Below are 1,106 nucleotides of genomic sequence, written 5' to 3'. Positions count from 1 at the left end.
GTGGTACAGTTATGGAGGCCCTTCATAATGCAGAGGTCAGCTGCTTTCTCTGCCAATAGTTAGAAATGGCCCTATGGTATGCAGTATTTCATAAACAGCTGTTTTAATAAATTCTGTTGAGGTGAAATTCAGTGCAGTCCCGTATCGTGATACGTATCGTATCGTGACTTTGATGGTGATACACAGCCCTAGTATATAGTGGGGGAATTTACCGTTAACCATTTAACAGGTTTTTACTGTAGCATTTTATAGTCTTTTACTGTTAAATTCACGGTAATTTTTTACAGTGTAGTGTTAAAACACTTATAGTGTGTCATTAACCTTGTCTTTTGTTTGTCTTTAGCCGATTCCATACTGGCTGTACAAGCTGCACGGCCTGAACATCAATTACAACTGTGAGATCTGTGGGAATTACACATACAGAGGACCCAAAGCCTTCCAGAGACACTTTGCTGTAAGTTTGCAAGAAAAATTATTCTATGTAGCAGATGATACAGGATCTCAGTTTACAATTGAGTTAGTGATTTTACTGACTTTTCATGCAGTTCCCAGATGTTTTCTGGCATCTTTACTTGGGTCTAATCATGCACTAATGAGAGATCTACTCTTAACGTGAAATAAAATACCTGCTAGTATGTTACACAGTAAAGTATAGAAACAAGTGTAAATGAACAAGTATTTGTAACTGCTACACTGTAAAAAGTAATCACTGAATCTACTTAAGAAGAGCGAGTAAACATAACTGATTTTTACAAATTTGTTGAATTTACTTAATTACACTGTGTTATGTGAACTTTCAGGTGGATGAAATAGTTAAACTAAACAACTTTAGTAAACAGTACTTAAGAGCATCTAGTTTGTTGGATTAAATCCCAATATGTGCCCTAATAACTCTAGACCAGTAGGTGGCGGAAGTGCACCAATAGGTGGCGGAAGGTTGGTTTAAACAAAGCATCACCAGAAGAAGACAACTAACTGAACTTCAGAGTCAGATCGTGTTTGAAATGTGGCTGCAAGATTAGGTAAGTTTTTGGTGATCTACTTATAAACTATATTGTCACAGTGTGTGCTATCGTTTTTGAGGAAAAGAAAAGGCAGATTTTATT

General features: G+C 36.4%; 1 long non-coding RNA gene across 1 annotated transcript in view; it reads left to right on the top strand.

The window, feature by feature from the left end:
- Positions 1-320: 320 nt before the first annotated feature.
- Positions 321-1,106, top strand: part of LOC107578580 (uncharacterized) — a 6,128-nt gene continuing 5,342 nt past the window's right edge. Inside the window, exon 1 of the long non-coding RNA XR_001608363.1 lies at positions 321-454. This is a non-coding gene — a long non-coding RNA (uncharacterized lncRNA). The remainder of the gene's footprint in view (positions 455-1,106) is intronic.

The sequence above is a fragment of the Sinocyclocheilus grahami genome, unplaced genomic scaffold (genome assembly GCF_001515645.1).
Source record: "Sinocyclocheilus grahami isolate Dianchi unplaced genomic scaffold, SAMN03320097.WGS_v1.1 scaffold10971.1, whole genome shotgun sequence".
Taxonomy (NCBI): domain Eukaryota; kingdom Metazoa; phylum Chordata; class Actinopteri; order Cypriniformes; family Cyprinidae; genus Sinocyclocheilus; species Sinocyclocheilus grahami.
This window is presented reverse-complemented; position numbering and strand designations above follow the sequence as displayed.